The following is a 10,424-nucleotide window of genomic DNA, read 5'->3' as shown; positions in this document are numbered from 1 at the left end:
CATGCTCCCCGTGAGGAAAGCTTTTTTCTACTTAAGTGTTTTTTGATTTCTAAATACTCTGTTGTCCCTTGTCGTAGCAATTTCTTCAAGTTTCAGTAAAGGCAGTGTTTAAATGCTGTTTCTAGAAGCAGTCTGACCTTGCCAATCACTTTTTTTGCTGTTGGATAGTGTTGGAACCTTCCAGTTTCTACTTATGACTTGTATGATTTGTCTTTGAAATCATCAAGGGGAGGGCTGCTTCAAATTTTTGTCCTCCACCCCTCAAATTCAATATTTACTATCAATGTAATGTATGTAAGGTATGTGCTTTAAGACATTTACTACTCTGTATGGAATAATTTTTTAATATCGTTTTTTTTAAGATTAACAGTAAGAAAGGTTGTGCATAAAACATATTCCATATTATATGGCTAAGGCTTTATTCTAATTAAGATTTATGGGGATGATGGCTGTTATTACTGTATAAAACTGCACTGTGATTCCCAGGAGATTAAGGGAAGCTTTTCAACAGTTGGATCTTGAAGTTTTATTTTCTGTTTCAGAAAGGGAAAACTCATTTGAGGCTTTCAGGCTTCAGTGATTTTGAAATTAAGCTGCTATAGAGAACTATCACAGCACTTCTTATCCATGTGGAAGCTCAGGCCAGATGATCCAAGCTGGAATTGAGGTCTCATTTCTCACTTGCTGGTGTGTGGATTAATATGTCAGAGAGAAACTGTAGCCTCAATACAAAATGCCTTTGTAAAAGCATTTGCCAGCCCTTCACACTGCCCACTGCAGAGCAGTTCCTGAAATCCTGCACATTCATTTCTCCTGCACACCTGACAATTCCTGGGCTCTGAAGCAACTCCAGGCAAGCAGACTTGGAGCTTCTTGAAAGTCTGAAGCTGCCAGACCTCCACTGAGGGAAGATTTCTGCTTCTTTTGGTCCCTGAGCTTTGTCCTTGGCTGTGGTGAGGAAGAGGAAGAGGTTGGCTGTCGATGTGATCCTTTCACCATCAGTTTCAAGCTCCTGAGATGTTCATCTGTAGCTAAAAGTGATGGGAAGTAATAGAGAAATGTCACAATTTGCCACTGCTTGGAGAAGGGAACAATGAATTTAAGATTTACAGTGAGTACACTGGAAAAAATACAGCACACAGTAATTTCCAGCACTAATTTCTTTTTGAGCGGGGGAGAGGAGGAGAAAAAGGCAATACTTGTATATAATTAATTACTAAAAATTAATTACTAAAAAATGAGCTAAGCAATTTTCTCCCTCAAAGTTAAATAAGAAAGCCAAAGGGAAGTGGATAGGAGAGTTTGAATGGAGAACAGTCTCTTTCCATCTTCTCACAGTGGTGTTGAAGATGAGAGAAATCTGACAGCAATGGGTGAGTATTTCCATCTGGTCAAAGGTAAATGCTTTCACCTTGAGAACACTTCACCTAAGGCACTCAAAGGTGAACTGCTGAAATAAGGCCTTTGGAATCAACATATGAAGCAAGATTGACACCCAAGTCTATGATGTTGCTTAGCATTTAAGGTGATTTACAGTCCTAGAATGTTGAGTGTTTCCTGATTTTGATTCCAAGCAAAAACAATGATGCCCTGCAGCCAAAACTCATTTTTTCCTTTTCTGTTTTGATTGCATTTCCCTTCTTCTGTAGAAAACAGTGCTAATGGATGAAGTTGCAGGTTTGTTTTAGCACAGATCATTAACTGGGAAAATACTCAGGATGACTGTATCCTATTCATAGCCCAAATCCAGTTCCTCAGCCACACTGAGCAGTGCAATTACATGGCATGCAGGGCATTTTTTCCTAAGAAAAGAAGCACTTGAATAAATGAGAACTGCAGAGTTCTGTGATGTGAACATGTGTAAGAGTTAGATGGAGTGAGAAAAGGCTTTGGGTCAGTAAAAATGGGTTCCCAGTGCTGGCTGTACCTCAGAGCTTGGGGGAAATGTGGGGCTGATGGTCAGAATCACTGGTACAGCACTGGCTGTCAGAATTTATTTGCAAGCCACATTTCATATTGCCCTGGATCACTGAGACAGCAGAGGACACATGACAAATCTGAGTGGTATTCTGGTTTAAACAGGGCTATGAACTGTTGCAGTAAAGTAGAAAAATGATAAGGAAAGGCCCCATAAGATCAGGCCTGCTCTGGCTAGCTGTCACTTCTTTCTAAGGCAAGCTAGCCCTTTGCAGGTTCCCATGTGAAAGCAATCCTGGTGGGAGCAGTTGGTTAACACAACAATCTATTCCTGGGTGAAAAACAACCAGCACCTGTATCAGCTCTTTTTACACCACTAGATAAAAAAATGAAGCCTATCTCTCACAACTTTCCCTGCATTACACCACGGGGGTTTGAGTGACCAATTAATACAAGATAACAGCTTGTTAGGAACCAATAAAGTAATTGGCAAGAAAGTTCCTACCAATTGGAGTCACACACGAGGTCTGTAAAGTTGTATAAAAAGGAGTTACGTGAATAAAGAATGGGCTTTTTGAAGAAAATGGAGTCTGTGTGATTTAGTCCCATAATAAACATGTCCTGTTGCTACGGATTAACAAAACCATTGTCTCGGGTCTAAAAAAGAACCTTAATTGGGGTGAGAAGCTTTCTTAGATGGAAATTGGCACAAAGAATTAAGCTATAGACTGCTTCAAACCAGGAGTTTTCCTTTGTCAGTGTATATTTAAATTTTTCCAAAGTACGCTTATTCTGGAGGATGTTTATTTCTTCCAACAGGGTGTGTTCCTTCCCATTGGCTGTGACTCCATTCCTGGTGTCCCTAGCTGCCAGCAGTGTTGAAGGGTTGTGTCTGGATCTCTGCACTCAAGCCTTGTTCTGAACAGGCAGAGACCATTAGAACTCTGGAAAGAGTCAGATGTCAAATTGAGTTAATTATCAGATCTGCTTTAGCATAAACCCAGTTTTGAAGGATAATAGTTGGAGTTTAAATTAGAAGGTCTGATGCTGAACATCTTTTTGTAAGAGAGGTTTGTTTCACAGTTGATAAAAACTCTGCTGCAAAGCTCTTTGAAGTCACAGGAGTTTTCTGTTGAAGTCAAGAATCTTTGGTCCAAGCCTTCAGAGTAAAGCACACTTGCACTCAGTTGTGTAAAGACACAATAAATCTGTGTTAATGGGCAGGTTATGTGATAACTGTGTGGTTTGTCTATTTATATATTCTCCCATGACTTTACATGTTGTTTCATTAATCTGAATCTTCCTTAACACCATTTCTAATCTAGTCAGCAGCAGCTGCAATGATGTCTAAGCACAGAGAAAAAGCAGTCAAGTATTTGGTGGCTTTATTAAATGCCTATTGCAGTCCTTGTTCATGAAGGTACCTTAGTTAAAACCTAATTCAAATAAATATTCTGTGGAAATATTATGAAAGCTCTGATTAATCTAGCAATGGAATGTTTATTTAATCAAGGTATTTCAGAAATGCTTTCACAAAGCCTGATAAATTGCACTGAAATCCAAGGTGGTAGCAGCTATAAATGATAGCTACCTTAATATTCAAGTCCTTTTATAAGAGATGTGTATACAGAAAATAAGTAGTTTCTTTTTAAAGCCACTAAAACTGTTATTTAATGCAAATGAATTATACAAAGTTCCCAAATGTGAAACTAAATTATTTTATGAATAAACATTTTTAATCATGAGGAAAAAAAACTGTCTAGACTAAAATTCATTGTAATGGATATTGTGATGATGCAGAGAACAGAAGTGATGACTCTTGCTATAAATGCTCACTAAATATGCACAGAATTATCTCCTGTTGTATGTGTGAATGCCTTTGAAGAAATGCTGAAATTCAAAGTTTTAGTGTCATGTGCCAAAGCAGGGATTTTTTTTCAGTCTTTCAAAATGCAGACTTGCACTAGAACTTTAAGTCATTATGTGAAATGTTCAGGGTTTCAGATACAAACTCTCTGCTCTCCTTGCAGCCTGTACAATCCAGCTGTGAGGTCATTACTGGTCTTGCCCTGCTTCCTCTAACGACCCTGAGCTGCTGCACTTGTGCAAAACAACTGAAGTAGGTAGTACAGGCAGAGACTTGGCAGGGGAGTAAAGGAAAATCATTCTGTTAAGTAGCTCAGGGTTCTGTAAATCACACAGCTTGGCCAGGCTTGGCCCCTGTAACAAGAGGTGAATGAATATTCCTGGTTTTATCCACCAAGATCCTTCCTGTCCTTGCATAAGATTTGGAGCTGCTCAGAGAGCCCAGAGGAGGCTCCAGGATGAGCAGAGGGATGGAGCAGCTCTGCTGGGAGCAAAGGCTGGCACAGCTGGCATTGCTCAGCCTGGAAAAGAGAAGCTTCAGGGTGAGAGTTTGGTTTCCTCTCAGCAGTACTTGATAAGTGATTTCCTTGTCTTTATTTTGACCCACAAGTCTTCCCACTCTAGTTCTTCCTATTTTCTCCCTCACCACACTGTGGGGGTGGAGGACAGTGAGCAAGCTGCTAAAATACCTGAAGTTCCTTCTCTATTCCTTATTTCCTGGTACCAAACCTTTCTTTGCCTTTTTGCTATTTTAACTCATTTATAAATTGAATTTAAATATATTATTCTGATAGAAAATTTGAAAATTCATGGAAGAAGGTGTTATTTTGTTGTCAAAGTCCTCCTTGTGCAGAGGGGAAATTGAGGCTCTTCTTATTTGTATATTCTGTCACCCTGGTGAGAAGGAGCATAGGAACTTCTCATTGCCATAAAGGCATAAGGAGTGGAACTCTGCCTTTATTCTCAGAGCTTAATTCAGTCTGTGCTACAATTCTGTTTATTCCTCAGAATAGGAGAGGAGCAGTTGTTATTCTCCTCCAGCCCAGAGGAGACTCCAGCCTGTTTCAGGTCTGCAGGCAGTACTGCTATGTAAAATTGTTCCATAAGAAGTAAAAGAAATCAGTGAAGCAGGAAGAGGCTAAAACAACTGAAATTTTCCAGTTATTTTTTTCCTTCCAGTTTATCCTTTGCTGATGACCATTGTGAACATTGCAGGAATGTGTAAATGCCTGCCAGGGGTAGGAAGGAAGATGGAGCCAAACCCTTCTCAGTGGTATGGAGTGAAGGGAGAGGAGGTAATCACAGCAGTCTGAAATGCAGGAAATTCCATTTAAACATAAGAAAAAACCCTTTCACTGTGAAGACAGCCAAACCTGGAACAGGTTGTCCAAAGGGATTTTGAGTTCTCCAGCCTTGGAGACACCAAAAACCTGAGTTGAAGGCAGCTGTGAGCAACCTGCTCTGCCTGACCCTGGTCTGGGCAGGAGGGAGGATTAGAGAATCTCCAGAGGTCCCTCCCAGCCTTATCCAGGGTGTGATCTTGTGCTGTGCCCTCCAACCTGTGAACAGCAGCACAGAAATAAAAGAAATAAATATAACACCTGCAATTAACGCAGGGCAATGTCACTAATGTGCATAAAAAGCCATCTGAAAGTGCCTGAAGTGATGGCTTGTGAAAATAAATTGCACTCCAATCACCCAGCTGCAGACAATTTCAGTAAAAACATTGCTGAGCTGATATGTGGGTTGATGCTGTTTCCACTGGCCATGGTGTGCAAACCTCCTATTATTTTCTCAACAGAGGCTGCATAATGTTCATCTTTATAAAAGCTATTGCAAAGATTTCTGGAAGCATAATATGAAAATAAGACTAATGGATTACCTGGAAAAATGTTCCTGTTATTCACAGCATAAATCAGAGGTCAAATGGTTATTCACCTTAGCATGGCTCAGGCTCCCTCAAGCCCTCAGGCAGCTTCTGTTTTCAGAAATGAGCCAAAGTACAAATTCCCATAGCCTGGACATAAGAATATTATGAAAAATAACACCTCACAGAAAGACTGAACAGAGGAAGGCAAATATTCTGGAGAGATTACCTCATGTCTTCCCCTGGGTTTGATCATCTGGAGGTAAATGCTTTTCTTGTACACAATAGGGTTTTGTCAAAAATACTTGTTGAGAGACAGTGGAGCAGCAAGAGTTTCTATAAAACAGCTACTGAGAATGCTTTGCATTCCTGGGAAGCAAAGAAAATGGAAAGCATAGCTGTGATAGGACTATCAGGGTAGTAGAAATGGGATTAAGCACTCTAAATCCCAACTAGGTGAATCATAAGAAATTCCTGAAGCAGACTTTATTCCAGGTCTGCTGTACATTAAACTGTTGTAATTGTGCTGGTCTTGTGCTTTGTAGAATGATAAGAATTAAAATACTTGGAGGGGAGAGGAGGGGAGGGGAGAGGGGAGAGGAGTTTGGGTTGGAAAAAACCCACCCAGTGCCACCCCTGCCATGGCAGGGACACCTTCCACTGTCCCAGGCTGCTCCAGTGTCCAGCCTGGCCTTGGGCACTGCCAGGGATGCAGGGGCAGCCCCAGCTGCTCTGGGCACCCTGTGCCAGGGCCTGCCCACCCTGCCAGGGAACAATTCCTGCCCAATATCTGATCTGAACCTGCCTTCTGTCAATTTGAAGGCATTCCCCCTTGTCCTGGCACTCCTGACCCTTTAAAATAGATTTGTCAAATTTCTGTTCTTTGCATTGTAGCTAAAACCAGCACAGTCCAAAAAAAGAGTTATCAAGATGGTCTTGATAATATTAAAGTGAAGAGTACCAATCAGATACTTTTCTTACAAAAATTCTTAGATGTAGCCATTTACGTAGCTCAGTGTTCTTCCATGCTGTGCACGTAAAAATTTCAGCACCAGTTGTATTAATTTTTAAATTATTTTGATTTGGTACAAACTCTCTATTGTACTGATATTTCTAGGAAGATTATTATTATTCTGATAATAGTATTTTCATTCTGGGAATATCACTTAGTGATGAATCCTGTACTTTTTAAATAATCATGAGTCTTTTGAGAAAATAATTACAATATAATGATTTATACAGAGAGCCATTTAAATTTTGATCAGAGGTTATCAGGGTCAAACATGATGTATTGCCTATCAGCATTTTCCTAATACAACCAATCCATAAGGGTTTCTTGCTCCATTTTCTAATTTTCTTTCTTTTTTTTGAAACATTTTCATTTCAGATTGGGAAAATTTCTGAAGTAAGAACTGCTTTTTCTTGTCAAACTGTGAGTGATGTACGAGGGGTTTTTTTTTGCTTTTTAGGAAAGTACTCTTATTTTCACCTGAATATTGATGAGGCTTTTACCAATGGCTTTACAAGTATCCGATTTTTATTGCCCATGGTTTTTTTTCTTGCTTAAATATTTACCTTTCAGAAATTCAGGCACCAGTGAAATTTCTACAAGTGAAACAATTAATCTCTTCTTTGGTCAACAAATGCATGAGACACTCCAGGAAGTGTGACTTCATTGCTAACATTGATCTTGTATTCATTTCTATACTCAGATACTTCCATCCATGTGAATCTGATTAAAGGCTTTCATTCCCACAAAGTCAGGAGAACTCAAGGCCATATGTTTAAAGCTAAGCAGTCTGTTATTTGCTCCTCAATGAAGGACAAATATGTATATTTAACTGTTTTCAGATGTTAATTTTTTCCTACCCTGTTTTTAGGGAAAGCAGTTCCGTAATAAGCTTTTTTCTATTTGCTAAAGGCAGAGCAAAATTTTAGCACAAGGATCATTTTTCATGACTATGAAGGTCCAGGTACTCTGAAAAATTTCCTTTCTCATTATGAAACCCGTCAGAGGTGGGAAACCTTTTTGTCCAAGTTGTATAGCACAGAATCCCAGGATCACTGGGGCTGGAAAATCCCTCCCAGCCCATGGAGCCCCAGCTGTGCCCGATGCCCACCTTGTCCCCAGCCCAGAGCCCTGAGTGCCACCTCCAGCCCTTGCTGGGACACCTGCAGGGATGGGCACTGCCAAGCTCCCTGGGCAGCCCCTGCCAAGGCCTGAGCAGCCTTTCCATGGGGAAATTCCTGCTGGTGCCCAGCCTGAGCCCAGCCTGAGGCCGTTCCCTCTGCTCCTGTCCCTGTCCCTGGGAGCACAGCCCGACCCCCCGGCTGTCCCCTCCTGGCAGGGAGTTGTGCAGAGCCACAAGGGCCCCCCTGAGCCTCCTTTGCTCCAGGCTCAGCCCCTGCCCAGCTCCCTCAGCCCCTGCTGGGGCTCCAGCCAGGATAGCATCCTAGTGCTATACAAAGAGCAGTGCCGTAGGTGCCTTTATCACCACATTTTAAACTTTCATAAATACAGAAAGACCCTTCAGAAAGCACTAAAGTCAAGTCAGCAGCAAAAGTGCCAATGTCCTCTGCAAAGCAGCGCGGCCCGGGCCGGGCCGGCCCCAGGCTCGGTGCCGCGGTTGCCCGGTAACCGCGCCCGGGCCCTCAGCGTCTGTGACGGCGCCGTGGCCTCAGCGCCCGCAGCCGGCGCTGCTGCTCATTCGCACTCGGTGCCTTCGGGCGGCGGCACTCGGCCATTGCCGGGGAGTTGTTCGCAGAACGGTGCTTTCTGTGAGCGAGAACTCGCAAAACTGCGAGGGATTCCTAAACTTGCAGAACATTGGTTTCTGCCAGAGAGTCCTGAATTTCGTTTGAAGGTAAAGATTGACTCAGGTTGTACTTTCTGGTTTTGTCACATCTCTGCTCTGAAAGAGAATGCCAGAGGGAAATACAGGATGGGATAATGCCAGTCTTCAGTTTGGTAGCATGTACAGCTGAGGGGATGAACCATATATGGTCTGCTGATGGTGCTTTTTTCTCACTGAGGAAATGTAACATTTCCTAAATATACTAGTCTATCCTTTTTTTCCTATAGTATTTATTTAAACTACTTATAGGTGAATGAGTTCTGTTCAAGTTTCAGGGGGTTGTTATGATCTGGTTATTAAAATTATTAAGGAGATGGCCCTCAATTAAGGTGCAAAACATGACCATGTGCCAAAGTCAATAGTTTGGATTTTATGGAACAGTAAATGTGAGGAAGTGAGAGGGAGAAAGAAATAGCAAAAGGAGGAGGGGAGGGAGGGAGCTGGGAAGGAGGGAAGAAAGAGAGCGACAGAGACAGATTTAGTAGAAAATATCACCATTCCATGGATCCCATCCCATTCAATCCTCTTCTGGTCTTCTCTGTGGTGAGGCCTCACAAAATGGAAGACTCCAATGGATTAATGCAGATTTGGGCAAGGTGGCACTGCCCAGGTAGCTCCCTGGGGTGGGGCAAGTTTGGCTCTGTCTCTTGCTACTCTCAAATAATATAAAATCTTTAGCACTAGGATATCCTTTGAGTCTGCCCTGAATTGGGTTGTGGCTTTTCAGATCTGTTGTGTAACTTTGCATGCCCTGCAGTTGTCTGGTGCAAGGCCTCAGGAATGGCTCTGGGGGCACTTTGGAGGTCTTTGATGGGTTATGACACCCCCTCAGCTGCCCCTCATGGGAAGGTCCCCTGGATGTGGCCTTCTGGGGCTGGGGGCTTTTAGAGCTGAGCCAGTTTGTCTGAGGGAGGATGGGTGTCCACTGCCCCTTAGCAGAGGTTGTGCCACACGCCCAGAATTTCCTCCTCCCCCCTCTGTTGATGGGAGGTTTGAGTGCAAACCTGGCCTCAGCAGACGAGTCTGTGGCTATGACTTCCCCAGCCTGAAGGCAGACAGAGCTGATTTTCAGCACAGCTGCTGGGTCTGGCTTTAGTGGGGATGTATTTTTCTCCCTCAGCCTTGTTCACTTCTCCCCAGACCTGAGCTAATGGGACAATAGTGTCAGCTTTATCTTGTCTCAAGTTCCCTTAGGCAGCTTAACTCACAGTGCCAAGTTCCAGTCAGGAGGCATTTTCAGGGAAGGGTGGGCTTGGGGGGTCTCAGCTTCTTTATTCAATTTTGTCACAATGGGCAAAAAGTCCTTTATAGCAATATTTAAGCCATAAGCCATAACACTCCAGTCTCTCTCAAGTCCTGTGAGGAGCAGCTGAGAGAGCAGGGGTTGTTTAGCCTAAAGAAAAGGAGGTCCACTCAAGCTGTTTTTAAGTAATATTTAAGCTACAGCTTTGATTGTTCTAAGTATTTCTAATGTTGAGCATTTTAGCTCCAGGTTTCAGTATGATCCATCTTTGACTTGCACAAGGTAACCATGTAGTTCAAATAAAGTCCAACTAGAGGCCTAACAATACTAGCTGCTTATGCCAAACAAGCACATAGCTACTTTCAAATCATAGAAAATCTTTAGCACCAGTATATCCCTTGAGTCTGCCATGAACTGGGTTCTGGATTTTCAGAGTTCCATTGTTGCTCCTTCCAGTTCTGTTGAGGCACTGTCACTCATCTGTGACATCATCACTTCACAATGGCATCTGGATTCCCAGGAAGGACACCAACACCTCGACTTTTGCATAGGGAAGGACTTAAGCCTAATAATGTGAGTAGCCCCTGGGGCTGTGTTAAGGCTGGAAACTGCCCTGGTGTCCCTGCTCTCCCTGCCCCTGTTGTCCAGCAGTGCTCTGAAGCTGCAGAGCCCCTCC

Source organism: Agelaius phoeniceus, chromosome 12 (genome assembly GCF_051311805.1).
Source record: "Agelaius phoeniceus isolate bAgePho1 chromosome 12, bAgePho1.hap1, whole genome shotgun sequence".
In the NCBI taxonomy this organism is placed as follows: domain Eukaryota; kingdom Metazoa; phylum Chordata; class Aves; order Passeriformes; family Icteridae; genus Agelaius; species Agelaius phoeniceus.
The sequence above is the reverse complement of the archived record's forward strand: the minus strand, read 5'-3'. Positions refer to the sequence as shown.